Source organism: Microtus pennsylvanicus, chromosome 7 (genome assembly GCF_037038515.1).
Source record: "Microtus pennsylvanicus isolate mMicPen1 chromosome 7, mMicPen1.hap1, whole genome shotgun sequence".
NCBI classification, from domain to species: domain Eukaryota; kingdom Metazoa; phylum Chordata; class Mammalia; order Rodentia; family Cricetidae; genus Microtus; species Microtus pennsylvanicus.
The window spans coordinates 51,472,514-51,488,804 of record NC_134585.1 but is presented as its reverse complement, the minus strand read 5'-3'; positions in this window follow the sequence as shown (position 1 = coordinate 51,488,804).

The following is a 16,291-nucleotide window of genomic DNA, read 5'->3' as shown; positions in this document are numbered from 1 at the left end:
AGAGCTTCTGGGGGTAGGGTTTGTTTGGTTCGCAATGGTGTGTACACGACTATGTCAGCTTGTCAGATTCATACACTACATGAATGAAAATGAGAATGTTTTCTATGGAAAGACTGCTTCAGGGAACTTTAGTACTACAAGCTCCCCCTCAGTCCCCCACCAGGAAGTAGTCCTGCTGGTGTTTGACTTGCAATGTTATTTTTCTCTGTGATTAAGGGAATATGAACCCAGTCTGTAGGATTGAGAGCAGACTACCTGAGCAGAAATTCCTTGGGGAAACTGCTCTGTTGGCTTTGGGGATTTGTGTGTGTGTGTGTGTGTGTGTGTTTTTGTGTGTGTGTGTGTGTGTGTGTGTAATATTATTTTAAGGCAAAGATGTGTTACATTTGTTTATGCTGAAGAATGTTGCTTTAACTGTGTAAAAGTGTGTTTCTTTTGTTTAGGCTGCATTTGTTTTAATGAATGATGTAAGAATGTGTGTTTAATTACAAAAGATGTATTAGGTTTGCTTCACCTTGCCTGCCTAAGGCATCTGATTGGTCTAATAAAGAGCTGACAAGCCAGTAACTAGGCAGAGAAAGGATAGGTGGGGCGAGCAGGTAGGAAGAATAAATAGGAGTAGAAATCTAGGCTAAAAAGGGGGGAGAAGAGGAAGAACAAGAGAAGCAGGAAAGAACGAGGGATGCACCCATGGCAAGAAGCCAGGCAGATGCCAGCCAGCCGGATATAGAGAAGCAGACAGAGAGTAAGACATACACAAAGTAGAATAAGGTTATAAGATGAAGAGAAACAGGTTATAAGAGCTAGCAAGAAATGAGCTAAGCTAGGCCAAGTGTTCAAAACTAATAATAAGTCTCTGTGTCATGATTTGGGAGCTGGTTGGTGACACAGAAGAAAAAGCCTGGTACAGGGGTTCTCTAGCCTCTTAAACTCTGGAAGCTACGTAGAAAAAGAAATATGTCTTAGGCTAGAGGTAAATATCTATTTAGTATCGATACAAAATCTAGCAAGTATTAGTGCAGAGTGAAGGGACAGTTGCCTGTTTGTGTGTTTTGAAGTAGGAACTTGCTGGATAGCTCAGTCTGGTTTCAAATTCATGGCAATCCTCCTCTTCAGTGCTGGGTTTGAAGGCATAAATCACCACACCTGCCTGACTTTGAAGCCTATCCCATAGCCTTTTTTTTTTCTCTCAGAAGAAGCCAAATACAAACCTGCTCATGATTTGGGAACCCAGGAGGGAAGAAGGTTGTCAAAGCCACCTTCCCACCTCCCTTGAAGAACGTGTCATGTTCCCTGGATGCCTATAAGTCTAAGCTCACTGTGATGCTGAAAGTCCTGGGCTTTGTTGTACAAGGGTCCCAGATCTTAGGAGGCCTTGAGACCTTAGCTCAACTGACTCCATGATGGAAGTTCCATTCAGGCTGTAAAACTCAGCCCCTAGACAGCACCACCTGCCAAAACTAAAAGACCCAACCTACCAAACTCCATGTAGTTCAGGGACAGTTTGTAATGTACTAACCTTACTTTTTGGCTTCTGGAGTTCTGCTTCTGGCTAACTGTTCTTGTTACCTGAGTATGTCAGCTCAAAACACGGTTTTTGTGCTTAAAAGCGCACCCTGAGAAAGGCTCAATGCTACACTGGGATCCTGATGACCCACTGTAGTTGCCCGCCAGCTAATAAAGACTTTCTATTGTTGAAATAGGAGTGGCGGGCTACATTCCTGGCACCCAGCCGCCGGCACGGCTAGCTTTACCCAAAATAATTACACGGAAACTGTATTCTTTTAAACACTGCCTGGCCCATTAGTTCCAGCCTCTTATTGGCTAGCTCTTACATATTGATCTAACCCATTTCTAATATTCTGTGTAGCACCACGAGCTGGCTTACCAGGAAAGATCTTAACCTTTGTCTGTCTGGAGTGGGAGAATCATGGCGACTGACTGACTCGGCTTCTTTCTCCCAGCATTCTGTTTGTCCACCTACCTAATTCTCTGTCCTATCAGGGCCAAGGCAGTCTCTTTATTTAACCAATGAAATTAACACAAAACAGAAGACTCTCCCCCAACATTCTATTGACGTACACCATGTCTGGATGCTCTTCCCTGGGGAGGAGCCCACAACAATTGTCATTTATGGATTCTCTTCAGTATGGAGAACTCCAGGTTACTCTTTCCCTCCCACACTTTTCTGGCTCAGGCATTTGAATTACAAATGTGAACATAAACAATCAGCTGTCCTGTGATTCAAGGCTGCAGGACTCATTGTTCAGTGTTTAACTTTGTGAGCAGGAAAGGAAGCCAAGGGTATTTTAACACTGTCCTCTCCACCAGTGCCTTGCGAACATACTTCTTTGTGTCCTGCACAGTCAAGCCTTGTGGACAACCCTTGTGTGAAGCTATGGGAAAGCAGGTGAAAGAAAACAGGACAGGACTGCAAAGTCTAGGTCTAAGAACATCCTCTTGAGAGGTCCCTAACTTTAGACTGGAGCCCCTTCTCTCCTAGGCGGCCAGACAAACAGAAGAGGATTAATTTCAATCTCTTCACCTGATCCCTCAAATGCTCGTTACTAAAGACTCGAGCCACCTAATTGTATTAGCTAGGGATCACCAAAGGAATAGAACCCATGCTACATAAGCTGATTAGATTATTATGGGTGTTAGCTCATATAACTATGATTATTATGGGTGTTAGCTCATATAACTGTGGGTTTTAGATCTCCAAGAGTCCCACAGTACACCAGCTACAAGCTAGAGAATCAGAAAGTCAGTGGCACAATTCAGTCCAAAGACATAGCAACCAGAGAAGCCAATAGTGTAATTCCCTGCCCGAGCGCTAAGGCCTCAGAACCAGTGTGGGGGTTGGGTGCTGACTATTGTTGCATGTTTCAGAGCCTAAAGACTTGCGAATCCATAGGTCCGATGTGCGGTGTTAGGAGAAGATGGCTGTCACAGCTCAAAAAGTCGGGGTGACGGAGGAGGTCTGGGATGGAGTATGAGGTGGGAGTTTTATCCTTCAGCCTCTGTGTTCTATTTGGGTCTTTGACAGGCTGGAAGGCACCCTCGTCAGTGAGGAGGAGCTTAATCTACTGACCTCTCACCCAGACACCCTCATGGATGCACCCAGAGGGTTTCACCAGCATTTGCGTCCTCCTAGCTTAGTCGAACAACCCTTAAAATTAACCGTTATATCGATAATGTCTGTTAGGCTGGAGGTTTAGGGACAACAAAATTTCCCACCCATGCCCCACCATCACCCCCCACCCCAGCCAGAAGCCAGTGCTTGCAGAAGTCCGCAAACAAGACCAAGAGTCTCCTGCCACCAGCCAGCACCTACAAAACCCCACGCAAATCCTGGACAAAGCAGACACTTAGCTCCAGATTCTAAAGTAACCACTGGACTCAGGACACACCTACCGGACCTCCAAACCCAGGCAATGCCCTCTCTCCCGGTCTAGCAGTGAGACTTCACGAAACTGCAGTGAGACTGAACTTGCCTGGGAGCAGCTAATCCCTAAATGAACCTGCCTTTTACTTCTTAATTCGGCTCAACTTGATTTATTGCAGCAACTGTGGCATCCTCCAGAATCCTGGCTGTGCACCCCTGTGCTCTGCCTTTCATGCTACCTCAGTCCCCCTTCCTCCCGCTCCTCTTTATGCTGTGTGTACTATGTGAAGAACAACTTTCCCAGCTCCTGTGATGGAAGATACTTCATGACATTTAATTTCCTCTACGGGGTCTGAGCAGGATTGACGAGACATCAGTGATGCACTTTGTAGCCTGGAGCTGGCTGCGGAGATCTTTATGTCTTATAAGTGGTATCAGATAAAGCCTCTGGCGTTCCAGATAATGGCTAGGTGACCCTGTTAGAACACTGTTTACATTCGAGTGATAATTTACCTCTCTCGCTATAACAACAGACAGAAAAGCCAAATAAGCAGGGCTAACCTCGTTCCAGCATTCTTACCTCTTCTATTCATCTGTCCCTACGTTTTCTGAGCAATTCCAAGGTGCTGTACATCATATTTATTGTTTATGTCCATCATACCTTAGTGATGCTGGGAAGGAAGCTATATCCAGAGCAAAGCAGAAATGAAATTTGCCCATATGTGTATAGGGGTGAGTTATCCTCAGGAGGCACTGGCTAGGTAGAATATGATAGGACTGTCTTTGGGGACTATCTGACAAGAAATAACAGTCCAGGGAGACTGCATTTGGATTGACTCCAGTGTGGGGAATGTGGATTATCGTCCTTCCTTCTCTTCTACGTTAGCTTCTGGACAGACTTAGAAGGTGTCTACCCTAAAGACACCTGCTACTGAAATACTCCCTGATAGACACATGGGATCCCCCACATGACCCAATGTGAGCCACAGATGGCCCTCCATTCTTGCTCCCGGCCCCGACAGCATTCTAAGACCTGGTATGAGACACGGCAACATCTCACTGGGGGAGCTGTTTACACATCCAGCCACACTAGAAGAAAGTTGTATCAAACACTTAAGCAATCTTACTTACTGACTTCTGATGGCCTAATAAAGTGGTTAATATCATCAGCTCCTGTTTTACACCTGAAGAAACAAGCCAAGGACATTAAACAGCTTGTGCATTTCCCAGAGCTAGGAAGAAGGTGCCAGAACCTGAACCTGAAAAATTTGATTCTAAAATCTGTATGTTTAAACTGCTGCCCAACTCAAGTACATGCTCATCGTAACAGTGTGTAACAGTTCATTCGCATGCATTTCCCAAAGCCTTTATAGCATTTCCTTTAAGTCACATACAGCTGATATTTTCCATCTCTCCCCCTCCCCCCATGTGCGTACATTTGTAGTGGTTTGAATCAAAATGGCCCTTATAGGCTCACAGGGAGTGGCACTATTGGGAAGTGTCACCTTGTTGGAGGAAGTCTGTCACAGGAGGTGCACTTTGGGGATTTAGAAACCCAAGCCAGGCCCACTGGCTCTCTCTTCCTGTTGTCTCCTGATATCGATGAAGAACTTCCAGCTTCCTCTCCAGCTCCACATCTGCCTGCATGCCACCATGCTCCCCACCATGGTGATAATGAACAAAACCTCTGAACTGTAAGCCAGCCCCAATTCAATGTTTTCCTTTATGAAAGTTGCCGTGGTCATGGTGTCTCCTTCACAGCAATAAAAGCCTAACGAAGACAACATGTTTATGGGAGGGTGCATGTAATGATGGATCTCAGGAGTCCTTCCTCAGAAATGACATCCCCCTCACTTTTAGAAAAGGGTCTTTCTCAGGCTTGACCTGTGCAGCCTGACGGAGGAGTCTGTGGACTGACCAGCAAGCCTCAGGGACCCATCTTCCTTCACTTCCCCACTGCTGGGGTCACAAGGGCTTTTAGCTGTGTCTTGGGTACCAGACTCAGGCCGCCATGCTTGCACAGGAAGTCCACATCCAGCTTCCTTCAGGCACTCTTTGTTCTCTATTGAAATGTCTAGTTCTTGTTCTCTTATGCCATGGGGATGATTCAGAATCTTAGAGATCCAGTGGAACATACATTACTCTTATGTTATAAAACTAAAATATTAAAAGCAAGATTTATAAGGTACAGTCTCTGTTATCAAGTTTGGTGGTTGACTTTGACAATCTGATTGAACTAGAAACAGCTAGGATATCAGTAAAGTATTTATTCCTTCTTATGTGTTTGTAAGTGTGAAGGAGAAGAACAGATCCACCATCAATGCCTGTGGTCCCATTCTTTGGGCTGCGACTTTGGACTAAATAAAAGTTGGGGGAAACAAACAGAGAGTCAGATGAAGGCATCATTCCTCTGTCTCTACCCTGTTCCACCAAGCTGTGACCTGGCAGTTCAGGTCCCACCACTACAGCCACAGGTTCTGCCCCCCCCTCCCCCCCCCCCCCCCGTGCCTTACCTGTGGCTTCAGAACGGACCGCGAGCCTGAACTGTGAGCCTCCATAAGCCCTTACACAAACTGCTTCTTGCTAGGTGTTTGGTCACAGGCCTGAGAAAAGTAACTGACATGGCAGTGGTGAGCTATGGAACTGTTGCAGCTGCCAGGAGAGAGTTCATCATGGGGCGTGCCTTCGGGACTGGCTGGGGGATGGAATGTGGAGTAGGTTAAAGCTGCAGACTAGAGATTCCCAGATTTATCCAAGTCAAACTTAATGGCTACTTCTGCTGGGAGCAGAGACCACTGTGATGGAGATGTAGACATAAAGATAGCACTTGGGGTGAAGAGAGCAAAACCCCTCCAAGGGAATGGGAAAGGCCATTCCTGTTACATTTTTTTTTCTTTTTGAAACATCTGTTCTGTTCTAGAAATTTGAAAGAGGCTGTTTTTGAAACAAGTGGACTAATTTGCCGTTTGGAGGAAATTTCAAGACATGTTCAGCTTTGGTGTGTTTATTGCTCAATGCATTTCCTGAGATTCACGCTAAGAGAGAGCAGGAAGTCGAAGCGTGATAACATCTGCAGTTTGGCGATGAAGGGAGAGTGGAGCCAGACAAAGCCGCTTCTGACAAGGAACGTTCAGGCAGTTCAAGTTGAGGACAAAGTGGGTGCAAACAAAGGGGTCATAATTGTTAAGGAGATTAGGGACACTGAAAATAAGGCTCAAGCTGAGCCCTGGGATGTTAGAGAAGGCGCTCCATCTGCTGAGGACTGGCCTGTGAAAGTGCAAATTCATCTGAGAGGAGCAGCCTGAACTGAGAATGACCTTGAAGGGGTCCTTTGCTCAAGAACAATCTGTGTGTGTGTGTGTGTGTGTGTGTGTGTGTGTGTGTGTGTGTGTGTGTGTTGGGGGGTGTTTCTCAGGTTCAGTCACAAAAGCACAACAGAAGTCGTTAAGGATTGGATCCAGAGGGTCTAGGCAGCATCTCAAGGAGGCAAGGAACTTGGCCATGATTGTCCATATAATGTAGTGATTGCTTTGAAGGCATGTGATATGCAAGAGAAAGGGTATCCTAGAGGCTTGTTCTAAGGTTCCAGAAAGCCCTGGAGGCCAGGCAATGTGTAAACAGGTTAGACACTCTGCAAGGAGGCCCCAGAGGCTGTTCTGCAAAGCCGTGAAGGTGAAGTCTAAGACACAAGGAGTCCCTAGGATACTGAAAACGCCAGAAATGTTAGTCATCTGCCAAGGACACCTGGGGACAGCAAATGGAGTAGGCCCCAAGAGAGGCCGGGTGCATTGAAGACCCCACACCTGACCAGTGTAGCTGTTCAAGGCCGGTGGAGCCCAGATGACGTCATCGTGTGTCCCAGGTATGGATGTGGAGCTGCAGGATTTGGTGTCTTCCTGCTTGTCTTGGTTTGGCCCAGTGTTTCCTCCGCAGAACCCTGCTTCCCCATTGTTAGCTAGGAATGCTTACTCAGACTCGTGGATTTGTGCTTAGATTGGATTTGTATTCTGTAAACTCACAGTTCATAGTTTGCCTTCAGTCCCCAAAGACATTTTGGGTATTTGAACAATGGTGGAACCGTTACAACTCTGGAAGGCTCTTCAGATGGACTAAATACATGTTTTTAATGAAATGTCCTTAAACCTTTGAGCAACAGGTAAAAATGGAATGGTTTAAAGGTGAAATGTTAGGTTATCAAGAATAGAATTGTAACTGTTAATATTCATGATCAACTTGATTGAATGTAGAAACACCTCGGACACTAATGAAGTGCATACCTTTATAAATATAAGTTACACCTTTATAAATGTTTGTGAGGGTTTCTTCCAAGAGGAGTAATGGAGGTGGGGGCAGAGAGACCCACCATGAGCCAGGGTCCTAAACTAAATAAAAAGGTTAATAAAAAGAAAGCAAGGGTAAGTCTGACTTTCTCCTATCTCAGCTCTCATTCTACAGAAATACAAGAAACCTCATGCCGCTGCCTCCATGCCTTCCCTGAGGACAGGTGGTGTCCCTTGAATGGCATAACAGAATAAATCCTTCCTCCTTTAAATTGCCTTTTGTCAGTTTTTGATCACAATGCTGTCATGTTAGGTATCAGGAAATCAGTTCTAGATCTTTCTATAGCACTTCATCTCATTCTTGGGTAGTCATTGCCTCCAGAGTGCAACTATGTTCACAGCTGCAGATAAAATGACCTAGGTGAGAAATACAGTCTGCAAACAAACTTGCTTGACAAATTCTTGATGAGCAAAGTTAGGAGTAATGGCCTGCAGGAAATCCCACACTCTCTCAACCATGCCTGCTCATGTGACTCTTGTCAATGCTCCCAGGGTGGCCCCAATACTTCAGTCATTGTTCTTACCCTATATTCGCTGGTTAATGTACCAGATGGCCAAGATGGAGCCCAATGGGCCTTTCTTTCTTTGGTGGTTTGAATGAGAAATGTCCCTTACAAGGGTCACGTAATTGAGCACTTCTTCTCCAGCTGGTGAAGCCATTTGAGGGCGTGCTATGGAAGTCGTAGGAGATGAAGGCTTCCTGGAGGAAGGACATCACTGGGGGTGGACTGGGAGGGTTACCACTCCCCCACTACTGGTTCTCTCCTTCTCTGCTTCCTGTGTGTAGATGAAATGCTGACAACAGCCAGCTTTCTGTTGCTGTTACCATGTCTTCCTTTCCACGATGGACTTTATCTCTCTGGAACCAAATAAGCCAAGAAAAGTCATTTTTTTTTCTAAGTTGATTTTGGTCATTGTGTTTTATCACAGCAACATAAAATAATTAACATACATACCCAATAAAGTCTACTGAATGGGTAAAATGATGTGAAAGATTTGGAGGTAAGTTACATTATGGGAGTCACAACTTTGGTGTCTTTTGAGGACAAGGACCATGTCGGCTTCACAGTACTGGGGTTGGCACATGTAGACTTGTTCAATGATCCTAGCTCATTGTTCCTTAGTGTTTGAGGATGAAATTCATCAAGCTAAATACAGCGTATGTGTGACTGGTTTGCCACATCTGGCAGTGAAGTGTTCACATCAGCTTCCTACAAACTCATTTTATTTTTAGTGGAGCTTTGTGGAGCATCTCCAGGATGTAGGATTGATCTGTTTATCAGAATGAATTTACGAATGTAGAGCCTGTGTTTCAACCATAATCACCTGGCATGAGCTGAGTCTATGTCAGAAACAATAGGAGCTGAGATTGTAAAGTTGTGGCAGGTCTTGAGTTGGCTAGGCTAACAAAGTTGTCTTTTGTCTTACGGCCAAAGGGGACTCATAGAAAATTGGTGAGAAGTAAAAAGAACTCACAGGCATCTATAATGTCTATCAGCAGCTGGTGTTGGGGGCTTTGTTGGAAATCACAGCTGGCTTCTTGCTTGTCCGAATGTAGCAGCTTAACACATGGATGCATTGATGGCACCAGAAAACCAGTCACTGCCCAAAGAAAACGCAAGGAAAAATGCTAAAGTTTTTAAAACCGAAAGGATAGACTAATTAGAAAATGAACGGTGAAGTTGATAAGCTACAGATAAACAGATTAGCACTATATCAGGCCTGGGAAGAAACGGTAACAGAGAACAGGAGTTGACAAAGCTTTTTGTAAAGAGTTAAAGAACTTTTTTTAACTTTGAAGCAAAACTCATTTAAATTCCTTTTTCTTTTTTTATTATTTATTTTTCCATTCAAAAAATTTACACTTTGTCCCCTCCTCCCATTCCCCTCCCGCTCCCCCACTTGCCCTCCTCCCTCCCCCTTCTTCCTTAAGAGAGGGCAAGGAAGCCTGCCCTATGGGAAGTCCAACTCCCTTCCCCCCCCCCCCCACACACATCCAGTCCTAGGAAGCTTTGCATCCAAATAGACAAATAGACTAGGGTCCCAAAAAGCCAGTACACGCAGTAGAAACAAGTCCCAGTGCCTTTATCAACGGCTTCTCAGTCAGCCCCCATTTACAGCCACATTCAGAGAGTCCGGTTTGATCGCATGCTCATTCAGTCCTGATCCAGCTGGATTTGGTGAGCTCCCATTAGAACAGGTACACTGTCTCAGATATCTACATTAAGGGAACCATTTTAGGGTTGGCAAGAGACTTGGCTCTAGAGGAGATCCCAGGTGTCCACGGGGATGTCCCCAGCTAGGTCCTTAGGCAGCAGAGTAGAGGGTGCCTGAACTGGCCTTGGCCCACTTTCACACTGATGATTATCTCGAATATTGCCATAGAGTCTTTGTCTCGGAGATAGAGACAAAGTCCCTCATCAGAGCAATGGACTGAGCCCCCAAGGTCCAGTTGAAGAGCAGAAGGAGGGAGAAGATGAGCAAGGAAGTCTGGACTGCGAGGGGTTGGTCCACCCACTGAGACAGTGTGCCTGTTCTAAATTCCTTTTTCTTTAAAACCTTTGTTTTTTTTTTTTTTTAAACCTTTGTAAACATGAAAAGCATCCTGAGCCAGTGATTATCCAAGCCAGCTACTGGCTGCTGCAAGCACCCTTCCAGGACTTTGAGCCACTAGTAAACTTCCTCCTGAATAGGGCACGGTTTGTTTTTACACAGTGACTTTCGCCTTGTTGGAATGAATCAGTAATAGTAGATTTCAAACTTTTTAGAAACTTTAGTTTTGCTAAGACACAAATATAAAAAAAAACATAGCTTTAAGGATAGAATCCCAAATAAGAAACAAGGAGCCAGCTTGGCATGGTGCCACGATCCAAGAGTTTGGGAAGAGGGGAATGGGACAAGAAGACAATCATTGTCAGGTTTAACCTGGGCAACACAGAGAGACACTGTCTCAAAACAAGCTTTGATAACATCACCAGAAGTACTGGAAGAGAATGCAGGGAACATATTCGAAGACCTAAAACAATCTCCCTGCTTAGAAAGCGTTCCTGTGGCCTGTTGTTGATGTTTATATTTTTTTTTCATTTAGAGAATGCCTCCTGTTTAGTGTAACTGCACTAGCGATCCAATGAGCCCAGTTAAGATACAAACACAGAGAGAGCCAAGTTCTGCATCAGAGAGTCTAAAGAGACAGTGCAAAGATTTATCAAGCTGGAATAGCGTTTTTATTAGAGCACAGGTCTGGATTCATCCATCCTGAGACCGTTCAAGCATAAACCATTACCCTCCAATGCCCTGCCGCAGAAAGAATCTATAAAACTTTATCATAATAGCTCTTGAGAAAATAGCGGAGGACTGTCTTGGGGGCTGTTGGAGATATAAATCTAGATATGGGGGAGAAATGGAAAGAAATGGGAAGACAAAGGCATAAGCAGCAGAATGGACTGCTAGGCCCCAGCTCTCCCTTCTTCCCACTCCATCTTCCTCGTCTGTCCCCCGCAACATCTTAGAATGCACCATGCTTCATTTCTGTGTGTGTTTTATGCTTTAAAACCACACTGGCCTAACTGGGCCAAATAATTCAGTGAAGTTACACGAAGGAAACACTTACTGCAACTCCACAGAGCCAAGAATAATCTTCTTGGCTTATTATTTTGTGAAGCATAGAAAGAGTGGGGTTTAAAGGGCTGGAGGGCTTGCTACACAGGTGTGAGGACCTAAGTTCAAATACCCAGCACCCAGTGGCCAGCTTGGCATGGTGCCACAAACCAAGAGTTTGGGAAGAGAGGAATGGGACAAGAAGACAACCATAGCCATGCAAACTTGCAACCTCAGGGCTATGGGCAAAGACAAGAGGGTTCATGTCGTTGACATGGGACCCTGGTCGTTCTGGCTTCCTGTCTCACCTGGCAGTCACCCACTCTCGCAGTACACCATGATGCCATCTGCCAAGGACCTAGACAGCCAGGACTCTCACCAGAGCTGGTGCCACGCATATGGTTTGGGATTCTAGTCCCTGAAACTTCAAACTAAATAAACCTGTTTAGTATCCCCCACCCCAACATTTTAGCAACAGAGAACACAGAACATTTGCTTGTTTAATCTTTACAAAAGTCTGTGCAGCAGGCCCTGTTGTTTTCTTCTATACAAACAACAATATAGCTTTAACAAGGTCAAAACCTTGCCAAGTCACAGAGCCAAGAGCCCCAAAGCTACAACCTATACTTGGGTCTGTTGCTTTCCAGTGTGCTGCCCTGAACCACCTGTTGTCTAGTGGTCTCAGCCTCTGGCTATATGGTGCCTCCTCCGCATGTCTGCAAGCTTTCGGGGAGCAGACCAGAGTGTCCCTATACCGCCCCAGCCTGGAACAAGGCGTTCACTCATGCCAGCATTCCTCGAGCAAGTGAACTGTAGTAAACCCTAGGGAAGGTAGGACAAGTCACACCTAAGCTCTCAGATGCATGGGCAGAGGCTGGGGTCCCTTCGGACACTGATTCCAGAATATTCTTCTCTAAGAAAACTTTGCAGGTCTAGTGAGAAAGCTCCACTGATAAAGCCCTTGTTTTGCAAACAAGAGGGTCTGGATTAGACCACTGGGACCCATGGGGTCACATGCTTGTAATCCCAGTGCTGGGGAGGCTGAGACGGGCAGATCCCTGGAATTGGCTGGTCAGCGCGTCTATTCTACGCAGTAATCTCTAGGCCAATTAGAGAGCCTGTCTCAGGATGAAGTGAATGGGGTCTGGGTATCAATACCTGACCTCGTCGTCTCTCCTCCACATGCATCCCACATATGTGTGTGTGCACTTCCTTACACACATGCCTACACAGACACATCCAAGTGCTGAACAAACACATGACACTCTAAAGATCATGTGGAAATGTGAGTCTGGGGTGTCTCTCTTTTGAAGTGTGTACTTAAAATGAATTCAGCCCCCATTTACTGCCACATTCAGAGAGTCCGGTTTGATCGCATGCTCATTCAGTCCTGATCCAGCTGGATTTGGTGAGCTCCCATTAGAACAGGTACACTGTCTCAGATATCTACATTAAGGGAACCATTTTAGGGTTGGCAAGAGACTTGGCTCTAGAGGAGATCCCAGGTGTCCATGGGGATGTCCCCAGCTAGGTCCTTGGGCAGCAGTAAGCCAAACAACATGGCAGAACTGAGGAAGTAGCTCGCTTGCCTGCTGAGGTCCTGAGTTTGATCACTGCAAAACAAACTGGATGGTGCTGTCAGAGTCAGCCACATAGACTTGTGGGAAGGCTTGGGTGGTCCAGGTGCTGTCAGAGTCAGCCACGTAGACTTGTGGGAAGGCTGGGGTGGTCCAGGTGCTGTCAGAGTCAGCCACGTAGACTTGTGGGAAGGCTGGGGTGGTCCAGGTGCTGTCAGAGTCAGCCACATAGACTTGTGGGAAGGCTGGGGTGGTCCAGGTGCTGTCAGAGTCAGCCACGTAGACTTGTGGGAAGGCTGGGGTGGTCCAGGTGCTGTCAGAGTCAGCCACGTAGACTTGTGGGAAGGCTGGGGTGGTCCAGGTGCTGTCAGAGTCAGCCACGTAGACTTGTGGGAAGGCTGGGGTGGTCCAGGTGCTGTCAGAGTCAGCCACGTAGACTTGTGGGAAGGCTGGGGTGGTCCAGGTACTGTCAGAGTCAGCCACGTAGACTTGTGGGAAGGCTGGGGTGGTCCAGATCCTCCTATTTACAGCCAACTGAGTAGGGGTTTGTTTTTTTGGCTTCATAAATATACTTTTATTTTGTACATTTATTGATTTACATATTTGTATATGCTTGTAGCTTATTTCATTCAGAAAATGAATAAGGTGTTATGACGTTTACTCTACCCATTTCTTTTTTAACTTATTTTTCAAACTATCTTTCCTCATTTTACATGTCAAATCCGGTTCCCACTCCCTCTCCACCTCCCACTTCCCCTACCTTTTTCCCCATCCCATCCCCATCCACTCCTCAGAGTGGGTAAGGCTTCCAACAGGGAGTCAACAAAGTCTAGCACATTGCTTTGAGGCAGGACCAAGGCCCTCCCCACTATATCTAGACTGAACAAGGTATCCCTGCAAAGAGAAGGGTTTCCAAAAAGCCAGAACAAGCAGTAGGAATAAACCCTGGTCTCACTACCAGTGGCCCCACAGTCTGCCCCAGCCATACAACTGTCACCCACATTCAGAGGACCAAGTTTGGTCCTGTGCTGGTTCCCTTGTTGTCTGGCCAGAGTTAATGGGCTCCCATTAGCTCAGATAAGGTGCTTCAATGGGTCTCTGAGCACGAGACCCTGATGGCAGGGGAGTGGTTTCTGGTGGTCCTGCAGCTGAAAGATCCCGAGAGCAGGGGTATGGCCAGAAGCCTATATAAGCTGACAATAAAGGGGGCGTTCTTGGTATTCTTGTTTCAAGGATGACCCATGTCCCCGTGTTTCTGTCTGTGTGTGTATATTTTTAAATATCCAGCCTAGTTCCCAGCTCACGTACCGTCCCATAGTGCAGGTGCTACATACATGGTCAGGCCAGTTCAGGCATCCTCGCCACTCTTGCTTAGAGCAATTATGGTTCATTTACTTGATGAAATCTAACATAACAATCATAAAAGATTGGTCTGTATGAACTAATATGAAAAGACTTCCACCATAGAAAATTGTGTATATAACTGTGCGAGAGAAAAGTGCTGTCTTTCGTCTACATGGCACACTGGTAGTCTAGCTTTGACCCTTGGCTAAGAAAAGGACAGTAAGACTAGTAGATGAACTGTTTAAGGTTTTAGGCTGCTCTGGTAACCCCCAAAAGTTTAGAAACACATTTGGTGTACTCTGATCTTTTCTATTCTGACCCATTGTCTGTTTCATTATTTTAATGCATTGAGAGACAGCTCAGAGGTTAAGAGTGCTCTCTGTTCTGAAAATCTGGGTTCAGTTCCCAGCACCAACACTGGGAAGCTCACAACCAGCCACAACTCCAGTTTTGGAACACGTAATGTCTTTTTCTGGCCTCCAGGGCACTCACACATGTATGATAAACACACACACACACAAATAAATAAATAAATAATCTTTTTAGAAAGCATAGTTGCAGCCATAACATAAGTTTTAACAACGAATGATCAATCCCCACGAACAACAGTCTCAGAATTGGCCATCAAATGAAATGGCATTCAGCACTTTGGACTGCTATGCGAGGCCGCTTGTTCCTTTCCCAGCCACGCAGACTTTCAAAATAATCACACAGAAACTATATTATTTGCAATACTATTTGGCCAATAGCTTAAGTGTATTGTTAGCTAGTTCTTACATCTAGAATTAACCCATTTCCATTATTTTATATTTTACCATGAGGCTTGTGGCCTACCAGCAAGGTTCCAGCTGGCAGCCTGCATCTTTCCCCTCTGGTAGCTACATGGCATCTCTGATTCCACCTTCTTTCTCCCACCATTCAGTTTAGTTTTCCCCCTGCCTAGCTCTATTCTGCTAAGCCACTGGCCAAAACAGATTCTTTATTAACCAATGGTATTCATAGCATACAGAGGGGAATCCCACATCATTGGACTTTGGTATCTCAGGCTTAGCTTTGTGTAATTTCCATCAAGAAAATGCATAGGCCTAAAGTTCTACAGGCTAGATTAATTTCAGGATGAGCTATTAGGTCAGAGGCTGCAGAATCACACCAACACCACTGGGAAGGGCCTGGGGAGATAGCTCATTGGAGAAAACATTTGCCAGACAAGTGTGGGCAACAGAGTCCACATTCCCAGAACACATTCTAAAAAATACTTTGCAGACATGGCAGAGTTGGGTAAGCCAAGAAAGAGAATTCCTGGGGCATGTTGGATAGCTAACCCATTAGATCTGGTGAGCTCCAAGTTCAGTAAGGGACTGTCTCAATAAATGAAGAGGAGGGCAATTGAGGAAGACATCTGACATCAACATCTGGCTTCTATGCCTATGAATGCACACACATGTAAGCACAGACACACACACACATACACTCATACATACATACACAGAAAGGAAGAAAAACACTAACTAAACCCAGCTTCATTCTCAGACTTCCTTGGGAGCCGTCAGTCCCACAGAAGATTGGGAAACACGAAAGCCAGAGGCTTTTCTCTGACATTGCAAGACAATTTTTCACATTGTGCTCTTCTCCTTTCTTCTCCCCTGTGAATAGTGATTCTAAAAGCCAGGCTAAGCAATGAAGCAGGAACTCATGGTCCTGTGGAAACTGGAGAGGACATGACTTTCCAGCTCCCACTTGAAGACCCTGCTAGTGTCTCTTGAAAAGACTCTTTACTGGAGCAGAAGTGATTCCATTTTGGTCAAGATGGCTGGCTGACTAGATTCTGTGAGTGACAATAAACACCTACCAGCAATATCTCCCAAAGAGGCAAAATCATTTCTCCCTATCTCCTGAGAACCGCAGCAGAAAAAAATTAAGAATCTAAAGAGCCAAAAGAGTTGCGAGCTGATGCAGGACAAGCTTGGGGTTCTGTTGAGAAGGAGAGAATTATGGGTGAAGTGGAAAATCAACTTTCGTGATCCCATCATGAACAGAACTCTCTGCTT